This window comes from Eumetopias jubatus, unplaced genomic scaffold, assembly GCF_037043125.1.
Source record: "Eumetopias jubatus isolate StellerSeaLion01/CBP00866 unplaced genomic scaffold, mEumJub1_p1.0 scaffold_96, whole genome shotgun sequence".
Classification (NCBI taxonomy): domain Eukaryota; kingdom Metazoa; phylum Chordata; class Mammalia; order Carnivora; family Otariidae; genus Eumetopias; species Eumetopias jubatus.
In genome coordinates this window covers 489,005-506,172 of record NW_028274902.1, presented here as the reverse complement: position 1 = coordinate 506,172, position 17,168 = coordinate 489,005, and positions in this window count along the sequence as shown.

The window sequence follows — 17,168 nt, the reverse complement described above, 5'->3', positions numbered from 1 at the left end:
TTTACGGGGGACGTGTATACACCTTTCAGTTGCTACAATGCATACGTGCCAAAAGCCTTCTCACTAAAGATGCTTGTGTTTCCCTGAAAGTTGCACTCTCCACAGTCTTGTTTCTCATCATAAGGACAACCCCCCTTCCATATACTTCCACACAAATATGAGAAATGGCTTTTCTCTTGCGAAAACAAAATGTGAGTGGACACCGGGTTCCTCCATCATCTGGTATCTCGTTAGAAAGAATATGGCCCTCTCATGTTCCTTCCACACAGAGAGACTTGGAAGTTTCTGGCTTGAAAAACTACGATGTTGCTCAAATGGCTTCCTCCACAGCATTCTTTCTCTAAGTGAAGTTTATGGCATTTCCTCTTGTTACAACACATGGATTTGTTCGAAGGGATTTGTTAGGAAGTGTAGTGTTCTTCACTGAATCTTGCTTTATTCGCACCTTCTTTCTCTGAGTGAAGTGCGTGACACTTTGCCCATGCCTCTAGACAAACGTGCTCAAAAGATTCTCGTTGGAGGGAACTTCCTCTTAGGGGAAAGTTGCATTGCCCAGAGACTCAATTCACAGAGGGAAGGATGGGGCATGTTTCAGAAGCTTCAACACATACGTGTTAGAATGCTTCTCGCTTGAATAACTCGTGGTTCTCTGAATGGTGCAAGCTTCCCAGCTGCGTTTCTAAGCATAAGGACATGGACCCTATGCTAGCACTCAGGATGGTTTAGAAATTGCTTTTCTCTTCTGGAGACAAGATGTTAGTGGAAAGTGCCATTCTCCACAGTCTTGTTTCTCAGAGGCAATGATATGGAACCCTGCTGAATGTTGCCCACCCTTGTGCTAGAAAGCTTCCTTTTGGAAGAAACGTGTTGTGGGTCGAAAATTTCAATCTCCACGGACCCGCTTCTCCCAGACTGGGTATTTTTGTTTATTTTTGGATTCAGTATGCTAATATGTTATTGAGAATTTTTGTATCCATATTCATCACGGATATCTGCCTCTACCTCTCTTTGTTTGTGGAGACTTTGTTTTCGGTATCAGGATAATGCTAGCTTCGGTTTTGGGATCAGGATAATGCTAGCTTCATAGAAAAAATTAGAACTTTGCCTTCCCTTTTTTGGAATATTGTGAGAAGGTATTGATTATTTTTAAGTGTTGGGTAGCATTTGCCTTTGAAGCAATTGTTCCTCGACTTTTGTAGGTTCAGATATGTTTGATTACACATTCGCTTTCTTTGCTAATTATCAGTCTACTCAAGTTCTTTATTTCTTCCTGTTTCTTTCAGGTTGGGTCGGTTACATATTTCTGGGATTTCATCAGTTTCTTCCGGGTTGTCCCATTTGTTGCCATAGAATTTTTGATAATATCCTCTTATGCTTGTTTTTATTTTGCACTGTTGGGAGTTACATCTTCTCTCTCATTTTTTAATTTTAATTATTTGGATCTTTTTTCATAAATCTGGTATGGGTTTATCAATTTTATTAAAATTTTCAAAGAATCTCCTTCAGCTTTCATTGATCTGTTATATTTGTTTCTCAGGTTCTATACCAAAATTTATCAATATTTCCATTATAATCTTTAGGCTTCTTTTGTTTTTCTTTTTCTAGCTCCTTCATGTAAAAGTTAGGCTTTTTCTTTGAAATGCTTCATTCTTATTAATAGTCCTTTATTGCTATGTAATTCCCTTTCAGGACGACTTTTACTGCATCCCAAACATTTTGGACTATTGTGTTTTTTTATTTTCTTCTTTGATTTCCTGGATGACCCATTCATTTTTCAGTAGAATGTTGTTTAACATCCATGTATTTGTGGCCTTTCCAATTTAGTTCTTGTGGTTGTCTTGAAATTTCAAAGCACTGTGGTCAGAAAATATACATGATTTTTGATCCAGTATGTAATCTCCTCAGGAGAGTGTTCTATGTGCACTCAAAAAGAATGTGTATTCTGCTGCCTTAGGATGAAATGTTCTGTGTATATCTATCAAGTCTATCTGATCCAGCGTGTCATTCACGGCCATTATTTCCTTGTTGATTTTCTGTGTAGATGATCTGCCCATTACTGTGAGTGGGGTGTTAAAGTATCCTATCATTATTGTATTATTATCGATGAGTTCTTCTACGTTTGTGAATAATTAATATATTGGGGTTCCCTGAAGTGGAGAAATAAGTGTTTACAATTATTTGATCTTCTTCTTGGATTTTTCTTTTCATTATTTTATAATGTCTTTCTTTGTTTCTTCTTACTGTCTTTGGCTTAATTTCTAGTTTCCAGTACAATTATTGCTACTTTGACTTTCTCCTGATGTCCATTTACGTGATAAAAATTTCTCTACTTTCAGTCTGCAAGTGTCTTTAGGTCCAAAATGAGTCTCTTGTAAGTAACGTATAGATGGGTTTTGTTTGTTGGTCCATTCTGACACTTTGTGTCTTATGATTTGAGTATTTAATCCGTTTACATTCAAGGTAATTTTTGATAGATATGTATTTATGTCAATTTATTATTTGTTTTGTGGTGGTTTCTGGCGATTTTCTCTGATGCCTTACATTTGTCATTGTTGCTCTCATTTGTATTCAGTGTTCCCTTTAATAATTCTGTGGCAGTGTTTCATCCTTGGCCAGAGTGTGGTAAGTTTTAACTAGGTGTGCTCTGGTCTGCTTGTGATTTGAGAACTGATACCTTTTCCAGGAGGTCTGAGGCCCTTAAGAACTCTGGTTGGGAGATGTGGTGTAGGAAGTGGTTTCTGCTCATCTTCTGGGGAAGGGGCCGATTGTGCTGCGATTAAACAAGCTTTAATGAAAAGCGCAGTCCTGCCAGAGAGGAGTGGGACCTGTTATGTAGCCAGTGTTGGTGCTGCACTACTTCCTGCAGGTGGCTCTGTGTTTATGCTGAGGGATGGGGGCAGGAAAATGGGATCAGACAGTTCCTTTGCTCATGTAGAGCCATCTCTGTGAACACTGCCTCTCAGGGATGTACTCAAAAGAAGAGCAAATAATCTCCTTACTTGGTGTTCTAGGCTTTCTTCTGATCAGTCCTTCCATACCATGTGCCCCCGAGTTGCTTGCCTGCCTTTTCTCCTGCAGCAGCATAGTGCCCTCCGTACTACCACAGCCAAGACCACTGATATTTAAGGCTTCAGGCTCAAGCCCCTGTAGTTGCAAAAACTCACAGAATTCACCCCTATCACTTTCCCAGCCAATGGCTTCAGGGAAGTATTCTCCTGTGCGTTCCCTTCTCTGTGACCAGGACTCTTCCTCCCACAACACCCATGATCAGTTTCTTAAAGCATATTTCTCTACTTCCTACCTTCCTCGATGTGGCCTCTTCTCTCCTTTTAGTTGTCTTGCTTGTTCTGACAGTCTTGAGATTGTGTCCTGGGGTATTTACGGTGATTTGCTAGTTACCTAGTTGTGTTCATGGAATGAGATGAGCCCAGGGTCCTCCCACTTCACTGATGTCTTCTTGCCCCCTCATCTCTCTATCATTATGTTATGATTTTATTTACCTTTTGTTAAAGTCTTTCTTTTAATGTTTATTTTGTTTGATGTAATTTTGCTACCCCAGGTTTTTTCTTTTCCATTTTAATGTGTATGTTCTCTCCCTTCATTTTCAGGCTTTATGTGTCGTTAAGTATGAAGTGACTCACTTTGTAGGAAGTTGACAGACGGGAATTGTTTTTGTATCCACTTGCCCAACTTAGATCTTTTTATTGGTGTATTTGCACTATTTCCAATTAAAGTAATTACTGATAAGTATGAACTTATTTCCATTTTGTTAATTGTTTTTTCATTGTCATTGTAGTACTTCTCGGTTCCTTTCTTTTTTTCTTGCTCTCTTTCCTTTGATGTTTTACTTTCTGTAATATTATGGTTGGTTTTCCTACTCTTTAATTTTGGTGTACCTAGTATAGGATTTGGCATCTGTTTCATTTTTTTTTTAATTTTTTATTGTTATGCTTATCACCACACATCATTAGTTTATGATGTAGTGTTCTATGATTCATTGTTTGTGCATAAGACCCAGTGCTCCACGCAGAATGTGCCCTCTTTAATACCCGTCACCAGGCTAATACATCCACCCAAACCCCTCCCCTCTAGAAACTTCAGTTTGTTTTTCAGAGTCCATCGTCTCTCATGGTTCGTCTCCCCCTCCGACTTACTCCCCTTCATTCTTCCCCTCCTGCTATCTCCTTCTTCTTTTTATTTTCTTAACAAATACTGCATTATTGTTTCAGAAATACTGATCTGTGGTTCAACAGTCTTGCACAATTCACAACACTCACCATAGCACGTACCCTCCCCAATGTCTGTCACCCAGCCACCCCATCCCTCCAACACCCACCACTCCAGCAACCCTCAGTTTGTTTCCCAAAGTTAAAAATTCTTCATATCAGCGAGGTCAAATGATACATGTCTTTCTCTGATTGACTTATTTCACTCAGCATAACACCCTCAGGTTCCATTCATGTCGTTGCAAATGGCAAGATCTCATTCCTTTTTATGGCTGCATAATATTCCATTGTGTATATATACCACTGCTTCTTTAACCATTCAGCTGTCGAAGGACATCTTGGCTCTTTCCACAGTTTGGCTGTTGTGGACATTACTGGTGTAAACATTGGGGTGCACGTACCCCTTCAGATCCCTACATTGGTATATTTGGGGTAAATACCCAGTAGTGCAATTGCTGGATGGTATGGTAGCTCTACTTTCAACTGTTTGAGGAACTTCCATACTGTTTTCCAGGGTAGTTGCACCAGCTTGCATTCCCACCAACAGTGTAGGACGGTTCCCCTTTCTCTACATCCCCATCAACATCTGTTGTTTCCTTACTTGTTAATTCTAGCCATTCTGACTGGTGTGAGGTGCTATCTCATTGAGGTTTTGATTTGGATTTCTCTGATGCCCAGCGATGTTGAGCATTTTTTCATGTGTCTGTTGGCCATTTGGATGTCTTCTTTGGAAAAATTTCTGTTCATGTCATCTGCCCATTTCTTGATTGGATTATTTGTTCTTTAGGTGTTGACTTGGATAAGTTCTTTATAGATTTTCTATACTAGCCCTTTATCTGATATGCAATTTACAAATATCTTCTCCCATTCTGTCGGTTGTCTTTTGGTTTTGTGGACTGTTTCTTTTCCTGTGCAAAAGCTTTTTATCGTGATGAAATCCCAATAGTTCATTTTTGCCCTTGCTTCCCCTGCCTTGGGCGATGTTTCTAAGAAGAAGTTGCTGTGGCTGAGGTCGAAGAACTTGCTACCTTTGTTCTCATTTAGGATTTTGATGGACTCCTGTCTCACGTTTAAGTCTTTCAACCATTTGGAGTCTATTTTTGTGTGTGGTGTAAGGAAATCGTCCAGCTTCATTCTTCTGCATCTGGCTGTCCAATTTTCCAAACAACATTTGTTGAAGACACTGGCTTTATTCCATTGGAGATTCTTTCCTGCTTTGTCTAAGATTAGTTAAACATAGAGTTGAGCGTCCATTTCTGGGCTCTCAATTCTGTTCCATTGTTCTATGTGTCTGTTTTTGTGCCAGTACCATACTGTCTTGATGATGGCAGCTTTGTAATATAGCTGGAAGTCCGGAATTGTGATGCCGCCAGCTATGCTTTTCTTTTTCAATATTCCTCTGGCTATTGGGCGTCTCTTCTGTTTGCATACAAATTTTAGGATTATTTGTTCCATTTCTTTGAAAAGGGGGATGGTATTTTGATGGGGATTGCATTGAATGTGTAGCTTGCTCTAGGTAGCATTGACATCTTTACAATATGTGTTCTTCCAATCCATGAGCATGGAACGTTTTTCCATTTCTTTGTGTCTTCTTCAATTTCTTTCATGAGAATTTTATAGTTTTCTGAGTACAGATCCCTTGCCTCTTTGGTTAAATTTATTCCTAGGTATCTTATGGTTTTGGGTGCAATTGTAAATGGGATCGACTCCTTGATTTGTCTCTCTTCAATCTTGTTGTTGGTGTATAGAAATTCCACTGATTTCTGAGCATTGATTTTATATCCTGCTAGTTTACTGAATTCCTGTATGAGTTCTAGCAGTTTTGGGGTGGAGTCTTTTGGGTTTTCCACATCCAGTATCATATCATCTGCAAAGAGTGAGAGTTTGACTTCTTCTTTGTAGACTTGGATGCCTTTGAATTCTTTTTCTTGTTCAATTGCTGTGGCTAGGACTTCTAATACTACGTTGAATAGCAGTGGTGATAGTGGACATCCCTGCCGCGTTCCTGACCTTAGGGGAATAGCTCTCAGCTTTTCCCCATTGAGAATGATATTCGCTGTAGGTTTTTCATAGATGTCTTTTATGATATTGAGATATGTAACCACTATACGTATACTCTAAAGAGTGTTGATCAAGAAAGGATGCTGTACCTTGTCAAATGCTTTTTCTGCATCTATTGAGAGGATCATATGATTCTTGTTCTTTCTTTTTTTAATGTATTGTATCATGTTGTTTGATTTGTGGATGTTGAACCAACCTGCAGCCCAGGGATAAATCCAACTTGTTCGTGGTGAATAATCCTTTTATTGTATGGTTGGATCCTATTGGCTGTTATTTTGGTGAGAATTTTTGCGTCCATGTTCATCAAGGATATTTGTCTGTTATTCTCCTTTCTGATGGGGTCTTTGTCTGGTTTTGGGATGAAGCCCCATAAAATGAGTTTGGAGTTTTATTTCCATTTCTATTTTTTGGAACAGTTTCAGGAGAATAGGTATTAATTCTTTAAATGTTTGGTAAAATTCCCCTGGGAAGCTATCTGGCCCGGGGCTTTTGTTTTTTGGGAGATTTTTGATGAATGCTTCAATTTCTTTAGAGGTTATAGGTCTGTTCAGGTTTTCTCTTTCTACCTTGTTCAATTTTGGTAGTTGATACATCTCTAGGAATACATCCATTTCTTCCAGGTTATCTAATTTGCTGGCATAGAGTTTCTCATAATATGTTCTTATAATTGTTTGTATTTCTTTGGTTTTGGTTGTGATCTATCCTCTTTCATTCATAATTTTTTTGATTTGGGTCATTTCTCTTTTCTTTTTGATAAGTCTGGCCAGGGGTCTATCAATCTTTTTAATTCTTTTAAAGAACCAGCTCCTAGTTTCATTCGTCTGTTCTACTGTTCTTTTGGTTTCTATTTCATTGATTTCTGCTCTGATTTTAATATTTTTCTTCTCCTGCTGGGTGTAGGCTTTATCCTTTTTTTCTCTAGGTCCTTTAGGTGTAGGGTTAGGTTGTGTATTTGAGACTGTTCTTGTTTCTTGAGAAAGGCTTATATTGCTATATACTTTCCTCTTAGGACTGCCTTTGCAGTATCGCAAAGATTTTGAACAGTTGTGTTTTCATTTTCATTGGTTTACATGAATTTTTTAAATTCTTCTTTAATTTCCTGGTTTACCCATTCATTCTTTAGTAGATGCTCTTTAGCCTCCATGTATTTGACTTCTTTCCGACTTTCCTCTTGTGATTGAGTTCTAATAAAGCACTGTGGTCTGAAAATATGCAGGGAATAATCCTTAACTTTTGGTACCGGTTGAGACCTGTTTTGTGACCTAGGATGTGATCAATTCTGGAGAATGTTCCATGGGCATTTGAGTAGAATGTGTATTCCTTTGCTTTTCGATGGAATATTCTGAATATATCTGTGAAGTCCATTTGGTCCAGTGTGTCATTAAAAGTCTTTATTTCTTTGTTGATCTTTTGCTTTGATGATCTGTCCATTTCAGTCAGGGGGGTGTTAAATTCTTCCACTAGTATTGTATTGTTTTCAATGTGTTTCTTTGCTTTTGTTATTAATTGCCTTATAAAATTATTTGCTCCCATGTTAGGGGCATAGATATTTACAATTGTTAGATCTTCTTGTTGGATAGACACTTTAAGGATATAGGGTCCTTCTTCATCTATTATTACAGTCTTTGTTTTAAAATCTAATTTGTCTGATATAAGGATTCCCACCCCAGATTTTTTTTGGTGTCCACTAGCATGGTAAATGGCTTCCCACCTCCTCACTTTCAATGTGGGAGTGTCTTTAGGTCTAAAATGAGTCTCTTGCCGACAGCATATTGATGGGTCTTGTTTTTTAATCCAATCTGATAGCCTGTGTCTTTTGATTGGTGCATTTAGCCGATTTATATTCAGGGTAACTATTGAAAGGTATGAATTTAGTGCCATTTTATTGCCTGTAAGGTGACTGTTACTATATATTGTCTGTGTTCCTTTCTGATCAATGTGCTTTTAGGCTCTCTCTTTGCTTAGAGGACCCCTTTCAATATTTCTTGTAGGGCTGGTTTCATGTTTGTAAATTCCTTTAGTTTTTGTTTGTCCTAAAAGCTTTTTATCTCTCTTTCTATTTTCAATGACTGCCCAGCTGGATATAGTATTCTTGGCTGCATATTTTTCTCGTTTATTTCTCTGAAGATATCATGCCAGTTCTTTCTGGCTTGCCAGATCTCTGTGGCTAGGTCTGTTGCCAATCTAATATTTCTACCATTGTAGTTTACATATATCTTCTCCTGAGGTGCTATCAGGATTTTCTCTTTGTCTCTGAGACTCGTAAGTTTTACTATTAGTTGTCGGGGTGTGAACCTATTTTTATTGATTTTGAGAGGGGTTCTCTATGCCTCCTTGATTTTGATGCCTGTTTCCTTCCCTACATTAGGGAAGGTCTCTGTTATAATTTGCTGCAATATAACTTCTGCCCCTCTCTCTCTCTTCTTCTCGGATCCCAGTTATTCAAATGTTGTTTCATCTTATCGTATCACTTATCTCTCACAACCTGCCCTGGTGACCCAGTAGTTGTTTATCTCTCTTTTTCTTAGCTTCCTTATTTTCCATCATTTGGTCTTCTGTATTGCTGGTTCTCCCTTCTGCCTTATTTATCCTAGCAGTTAATGCCCCCATTTTTTATTGCACCTCATTGATAGCCTTTTGGATTTCGACTTGGTTAGATTTTAGTTCTTTCATTTCTCCAGAAATGGTTTCTCTAATAACTTCCAGGCTTTTTGCAAGCCCAGCTAGTATCTTTAACATCATGATTCTCAACTCTAGGTCCGACATCCTACTAATGTCCCTATGGAGCTGGTCCCTGGCAGATAGTACCTCTCATTCCTTTTGTTTAGATGATTTTTTCATCTTCCCCTTTTGTCCAGAGGAGAATAGATGAATGAGAGGACCAAATGCTAACAGGTTAACAATTTCCCCAGAAAATAGGGGGGCAGAGTAAGATTGCATGGATTAGGGGACCTGGATTTCCTCTGGTCTCAGGAATTCAGCTGAAGAGGGATTAAACCTTTCTGAAAACCTGTGAACTCACAGGAAATCGAGGAAGAGAATAGCAACAACTCTCTGAACAGAGAAGGGACCACTTACTGCAAGGAACGACATGCGGAGAAGTGAATCCGAGGTGATATTCGGGAGGATAGCCGGCGGTGGAGGGGACCTCCGTCGGCCGCTTATGGCAAGTGACAGTGCTGCGGAGCACAAAATCGGAATATTTAGAAGTCGGCTCCGCTGGGACGTCGCTCCAGCGGCTAAGAAGAGGGTGGAACCCTCACAGGAGAGTGTGTTCTCATGGCCCTTGGAGTCACAGAAAGACCGGGAGTGCCTGAGTGCAACACAGCTCCCAGGTATTGGAGCAGGGATGCCAGCTGCAGAGATGGAGCCAAGGCGCGGGCTCTCAGCTCGGGGTTGCCATAAACTGTGATCCACGGCACAGGCAGTCCACTGCTCCTCCAGCAGTGACCCAACAAGTGGCAAATTCGGGGAGACTCCCCTTACTCGGCGCGGGAGCGCAACACAGGAATCTGCTGGGTTTGGAGACTCCACATGGGGTTGGGTGCCAGAGATAGAAACGCTCAGTCACAGGCTGAGGGAGCACGGAGTGTGGCCAGAGACTGGAGAGTGGGGAGTGACTGATGGTTTTCTCTGTGCGCGCACTCAGGAGCGGGGCCCGGAATTCTCAGCTCCCCTCGGGTGGAGATTAGGAGGCTACCATTTTCACCCTGTCCTCCAAAGCTCTACCAGAGCTTGTAGGGAACAAAAGCTCCTGAGAGCAAACCCAAGCAGCTTGCTTAGACGGGACCCAAGGGTGGGGCAATTCCGCCTACGGCAAAGACATTTGGGAACCACAGCAACAGGTGCCTCCCCCAGAAGATCTGCAGGAACAGCCAGGAAGCCAAGAGCAAGATTACCGATCAAGGAGAACAGGAGAACTCCAGTATTAGGGGAATACTGCACATAGAATTCATGGCTTTTTTTGTACCATGATTCATTAGTTTTTTTCAAAGTTAATTTTTTAACTGTTTTTTTTTAATTTTTCTTTTTCCATTTTTCACCAACATCTTATCAGTCCCTTTAAAAAAACATTTTATTTTTCATTTTTATCCGTTCTTATTAGTTACCCTTATTTTTGGCATATATATATAAGTTGTTTTCTCTTGAAAATTTTGAGATACAGTTTCATCTAACAGATTAAAATATACCCTAAATCACTAGTGTATGGCTTTTTTCTAGCCTCCTGCTTGATCATATTCTCTCCCTTTATTTTATTATTCTTTATTTATTTAAAATCTTCTACTTTCTTTTTTAAAACACCTTCTTATCATATCAAATCCTTTTATAAAATCTTTTATAATTTTCATCTTTACAGTCATCTTCCATCCCTTCACTGTATTAACCCTTTTTTTGTAAATATATAAGTCTTTCTTCCGTTAAAATTGTAGGAGGCACTTTTTTCTAACAGACCAAAATACGTCCAAAATCTAGTGTGTGGCACTGATCTATGCACTAGCCTGATCATATTTGATCATATTCTGTTTATTTTTTGTGTTGTTCTGTTTTTGTTTTTATCTTTTTCTTTTTTTTTCTTTCTTTTCTCTTTCTTTTTTCTTTCTTTCCCTTTCTTTCCCCCTGGTTTCAGGTCTTTTCTGATTTGTATAGATTATATTTCCTGAGGACGTTGTTAACCTGTTAGCATTTTGTTCTCTCATTCATCTATTATCCTCTGACAAAATGAGAAGACAACAACAAAAAAATCACCTCAGCAAAAAGAACAAGAGGTAGTACCGTCAGCCAGGGACCTACTCAATACAGACATTAGTACAATGTTGACCTAGAGTTCAGAATCATACTAGCTGTGCTTGATAAAAGCGTGGAAGTTATTAGAGAAGCCCTTTCTGGACAAATAAAAGAACTAAAATCGAACCAAGTTGAAATCAAAAAGGCTATTAATGAGGTGCAATCAAAAATGGGGCACTAACGGTTAGGATAAATGAGGCAGAAGAGGGAATCAGCGATATAGAAGACCAAATGATGGAAAATAATGAAGCTGAAAAAAGGCGAGAGAGACAGCTACAAGATCACGAGGGCAGAATTCGAGAGAAAAGCGATACGATATGACGAAACAACATTAGAATAATTTGGATCCCAGAAGAAGAAGAAAGAGAGAGAGGGGTAGAAGATATTTTGGAGCAAACAATAGCAGAGAACTTCCCTAATGTGAGGAAGGAGACAGGCATCAAAATCCAGGAGGCACAGAGAACCCTTCTCAAAATCAATAAAAATATGTCAACACCCCAACATCTAATAGTAAAATTTATGAGTCTGAGACTAACAGAAAATCCTGAAAGCATGTCGGGAGAAGAGATATGTAACCTAAAATGGTAGAAACATTACATGGGCAACAGACCTATCCACAGAGACCTGGCAGGCCAGAAAGGACTGGCATGATATCTTCAGAGCACTAAATGAGAAAAAAATGCAGCCTAGAATACTATATCCAGATAGGCTCTCATTGAAAATTGAAGGAGAGATAAAAAGCTTCCAGGACAAACAAAAACAAAAGGAATTTGCAAACACGAAACCAGCCCTACAACAAATATTGAAAGGGGTCCTCTAAGCATGAGAGAGCCTAAAAGCAGCATCAATTAGAAAGGAACAGAGACAATATATAGTAACAGTCACCTTACAGGCAATACAATGGCAATAAATTCATTCCTTTCAATAGATACCCTGAATGTAAATGGGCTAAATGCCCAATCAAAAGACACAGGCTATCAGATTGTATTAAAAAACAAGACCCATCAATATGTTGTTGGCAAAAGACTCATTTTAGACCTAAAAACTCCCACATTGAAAGTGAAGGGGTGGAAAACCATTTACCATGCTAATGGACACCAAAAGAAAGCTGGGGTGGCAATTCTTATATCAGACAAATTAGATTTTAAAAGAAAGACTGTAATAAGATTTGAGGAAGGACCCTATATCCTACTTAAAGTGTCTATCCAACAAGAAGATCTAACAATTGTAAATATCTATGCCCCTAACATGGGAGCAGCAAATTATATAAGGCAATTAATAACAAAACAAAGAAACACATTGACAACAATACAATAATAGTGGGGCACTTTAATACCCCCCTGACAAATGGACAGATCATCTAAGCAAAAGCTCAACAGGGAAATAAATACTTTAAATAACACACTGGATCAAATGGACTTCACAGACTTATTCAGAACATTCCATCCCAAAACAACGGAATACATATTCTTCTCTAGTCCCCATGGAACATTTTCCAGAATTGATCACATCCTAGGCCACAAATCAGTTCTCAACCGGTACCAGAAGATTGTGATTATTACCTGCATATTTCAGACCACAATAATTTGAAACTAGACCTCAATCGCAAGAGGAAATTCGGAACGAACTGAAATACATGGAGGCTAAAGAGCATCCTACTAAAGAATGAATGGGTCAAAGAGGAAATTAAAGCTGAATTTAAAAAATTCATGGAAACCAATGAAAATGAAAACACAACTTTTCAAAATCTTTGGGATACAGCAAAGGCAGGCCTAAGAGGAAAGTATATAGCAATACAAGCCTTTCTCAAGAAACAAGAATGGTCTCAAATACACAATCTAACCCTACACCTAAAGGAGACGGAGAACGAACAGCAAATATAGCCTAAACCGAGCAGGAGAAGAGAAATAATAAACATCAGAGCAGAAGTCAATGAAATAGAAACCAAAAGAACAGTAGAACAGATCAACGAAACTAGGAAGTGTTTCTTTGAAAGAATTAACAAGATTGATAAACCCCTGGCCAGACCTATCAAAAAGAAAATAGAAATGACCCAAATCAACAAAATCATGAATAAAAGAGGAGAGATCACAACCAACACTAAAGAAATAGAAACAAATATAAGAACATATTATGAGCAACTCTATGCCAGCAAATTAGATAACCGGGAAGAAATGGGTGCATTTCTAGAAATGTATCAACTAACAAAATTGAACCAGGAAGAAATAGAAAACCTGAACAGATCTATAACCATGAAGGATATTGAAGCAGTCATCAAAAATCTCCTCACAAACAAAACCCCAGGGCCAGATGGCTTCCCAGGGGAATTCTAACAGACACTTAAAAAAGAATTAATACCTATTCTCCTGAACCTGTTGCAAAAAATAGAATTGGAAAGAAAACTTCCAAACTCTGGTTTTGATGCCAAAACCTGACAAAGACCACATAAAAAAGAAAAATTACAGACCAATATCCTTTATGAGCATGGATGCAAAAATTCTCACCAAAATACTAGCCAATAGGATCCAATAGTACATTAAAATGATTATTCACCATGATCAAGTGGGATTTATCCCTGGGCTGCAAGGCTGGTTCAACATCCGCAAATCAATCAACGTGATACAATACATTAACAAAAGAAAGAAAAGAATCATATAATCCTCTCAATATTTGCAGAGAAAGCATTTGACAAAGTACAGCATTCTTTCTTGATCAAAATGCTTCAGAGTATAGGGATAGAGGGTACATACCTCAATATCTTAAAAGCCAAATATGAAAAACATACAGCGAATATCATTCTCAAACTCTCAGCTTTTCCTGAGAGTTATTCCCCTAAGGTCAGGAACACGGCAAGGATGTCCACTATCTCCACTGATATTCAATATAGTATTAGAAGTCCTAGCCACAGAAATCAGACAACAAAAATCAAAGGCATCCAAATCGGCAAAGAGGAAGTCAAACTCTCAGTCTTTGCAGATGATATGATACTGTATGTTGAAAACCCAAAAGACTCCACCCCAAAACTGCTAGAAATCACAGGAATTCAGTAAAGTAGAAGGATATAAAATCAATGCACAGAAATCAGTGGCATTCATATACACCAACAACAAGACAGAAGAGAGACAAACCAAGGAGTCGATCCCATTTACATTTGCACCCAAAATCATAAGAATCCTAGGAATAAATTTAACCAAAGAGGTAAAGGATCTGTCTTCAGAAAACTATAAAATACTAATAAAAGAAATTGAAGAAGGCACAATGAAATGGAAAAATGTTCCATGCTCATAGATTGGAAGAACAAATATTTTGAAGATGTTAATGCAACCTAGAGTAATCTACACTTTCAATGCAATCCCCATCAAAATACCATCCACGTTTTTCAATGGAATGGAACAAATAATGCAAAAATTTTATGGAACCAGAAGAGACCTTGAATAGCCAGAGGAATATTGAAAAAGAAAAGCAAAGCTGGCGGCATCACAATTCCAGACTTAGAGCTCTATTACAAACCTGTCATCATCAAGACAGTATGGTACTGGCACAAAAACAGACACATAGATCAATGGAACAGAATCGAGAGCCCAGAAATGGACCCTCAAATCTATGGTCAACTAAACTTTGAGAAAGCAGGAAAGAGTGCCCAATGGAAAAGAGACAGTCGCTTCAACAAATGGTGTTGGGAAAATGGAGACCCTCATGCAGAAGAATGAAACTGGACCATTTCCTTACACCACACACAAAGATAGACTCCAAATGTTTGAAAGACCTAAACGTGAGACACGAGTCCATCAACATCCTAAAGGAGAACACAAGTAGCAACCTCTTTGACCTCAGCTGCAGCAACTTCTTCCTAGAAACATCGCCAAAGGCAAGGGAAGCAAGGGCAAAAATGAACTTTTGGGATTTCTTCAAGATAAAAATCTTTTGCACAGGAAAAGAAACAGTCCACAAAACAAAAAGAAAACGGACAGAATGGGAGAAAATATTTGCAAATGACATATGAGACAAAGGGCTAGTATCTAAAATCTATAAAGAACTTATCAAACTCAACACCCAAAGAACAAATAATCCAATCAAGAAATGGGCAGATGACATGAACAGAAATTTTTCCAAAGAAGACATCCAAATGGCCAACAGACACATGAAAAAGTGCTCAACATCACCCGGCATCAGGGAAATCCAAATCAAAACCTCAATGAGATACCACCTCACACCAGTCAGGACAGCTAAAATTAACAAGTCAGGAAATGACAGATGTTGGTGGGGATGCTGAGAAAGGGGAACCCTCCTACACTGTTGGTGGGAATGCAAGCTGGTGCAACCACTCTGGAAAGCAGTATGGAGGTTCCTCAAACAGTTGAAAATAGAACTACCATACGATCCAGCAATTCCACTCCTGGGTATATACAACAAAGATACAAATGTAGGGATTCGAAGGGGTACGTGCACCCCAATGTTTATAGCAGCAATGTCCACAATAGCCAATCTGTGGAAAGATCCAAGATGTCCATCAACAGATGAATGGATAAAGAAATGTGGTATATATACCCAATGGAATATTATGCAGCCATCAAAATGAATCTTTTGATGTTTCCATTTCCAAAGAGGTGGATGGAACTGGAGAATATTATGCTGAGTGAAATAAGTCAATCAGAGAAAGACATGTATCATATGACCTCACTGATATGAGGAATTCTTAAACTCAGGAAAGAAACTGAGGGTTGCTGGAGTGGTGGGGGGTTGGGAGGAATGTGGTGTCTGGGTGATAGACATTGGGGAGGGTATGTGTTATGGTGGGCTCTGAATTGTGCAAGGTTGCTGAATCACAGATCTGTACCTCTGAAACAAATAATGCAACATATGTTAAGAAAAAAGAAATAGAATATAGCAGCAGGGGAAGAATGAAGGGTAGTATGTCGGAAGGGGAGACAACCATGAGAGACAATGGACTCTGGAAAACAAACTGAGGGTTCTAGAGGGGAGGGGGGTGGGGGAATGTGATAGCCTGGTGATGGGTATTAAAGAGCGCATATTTACGTGGAGCACTGGTTGTTATGCACAAACAATGAATCATGGAACACTACATCAAAAACTAATGATGTAATGTATGGTGTTTAACATAACAATAAAAAAGAAAATGTCAAGATGGTAAACTGTTATGTATTTAACCACAATTAAAAAAATAGAAAAAATAATTTCTCCAGAAAATATTCTCTAAACAAATCAGAAAAGCCCTGAAACCAGGGGAAAAGAAAGTGAAAGAAAGAAAAAGAAAGAGGAAAAAAAGAAAATTATAAAAACAAACAAAAACAGTTTAAAACAAGAAATAGAATATGATCAGGTTGGTGCATATATCAGGGCCACACAGTAGATTTGGGTTGTATTTTGGTCTGTTAGAAAACGTGCCTCCTAAAATTTTAAAGAAAGAATGTCTTAAATATGTACAAATACAGGTTGATATGATGAATGGATAGAATATGACTAAAGATGAATATTATAAAAATTTGAAAAAGGAATTGATAAGAAGGTGTTTGAAAAAAGAAAGAAGGAAAAAAAGAAAGAAGAGGATTAAAAAAGAAAGAAAGAAAGAGAGATAAAGAAAAGAAAAGGGGAGAGAATGTGATCAGGCAGGAGGCTAGAACAAAGCCATACACTACAGATTTTGGGTATATTTTGGTATGTTAGAAGAAACTATCTCAAAATATTAACAGAGAAAAACATATATATATATATATATATATATATATATATATATATATATATATATATAGGGTAACTACTATGAAGAGATAAACTATGAATCTAAAATTGAAAAATAAAAAAAATTAAAATGGTTTGATAATATGTTGGTTGACAAAGGGAAAAAGAACAATTAAAAAAAAAGACAGTTAAAAATATTAACTTTAAAAGACTAATGAATCATGTTATAAAAGCCATGAATTCTATGTACAGTATTCCCGTATTGCTGTAGTTCTCCCATTCTCAATGATCAGTAAACTTGATCTTGGCTGGCTGTTCATGCTGATCTTCTGGGGGAGGGGCCCCTTGTCATGTTTCCCAAATGTCTTTGCTGGAGTTGGCATTGCCCCTCCCTTG